This window comes from Octopus bimaculoides, chromosome 2, assembly GCF_001194135.2.
Source record: "Octopus bimaculoides isolate UCB-OBI-ISO-001 chromosome 2, ASM119413v2, whole genome shotgun sequence".
In the NCBI taxonomy this organism is placed as follows: Eukaryota; Metazoa; Mollusca; class Cephalopoda; order Octopoda; family Octopodidae; genus Octopus; species Octopus bimaculoides.
The window spans coordinates 186,121,469-186,121,762 of NC_068982.1; the positions used below are offsets into that span (position 1 = coordinate 186,121,469).

A 294-nucleotide genomic window follows, 5' to 3' on the forward strand; every position below is an offset into this window, starting at 1 on the left:
CCACTCCAAGAGTGTAGTGGGTGCTTTTTACGTGCCACCGGCACGGAAGCAAGATCGCTGCTCTGGCAATGATCCTGCTTGGATGGTGCTGTTAGCGCTCCACTGGCACGGGTGCCTGTCAAATTCAACTTATGTTGAAAATCAAGACACAAAGTTTGCTTTAGAAGTGTTGAGATGTATTGAAAGATACAGACAAGGAAATAATTTTATTCTCAAATGCAGGATAATGCCAATGATAAGATATATATATATATATATATATACACACACACATATATACATGCATATATGTAT

At 38.8% G+C, this 294-nt stretch overlaps 1 protein-coding gene across 1 annotated transcript in view; it reads right to left on the reverse strand.

The window, feature by feature from the left end:
* Positions 1-294, reverse strand: part of LOC106873287 (DNA-directed RNA polymerase III subunit RPC2) — a 78,329-nt gene that overhangs the window by 1,754 nt on the left and 76,281 nt on the right. The window lies entirely within an intron of this gene.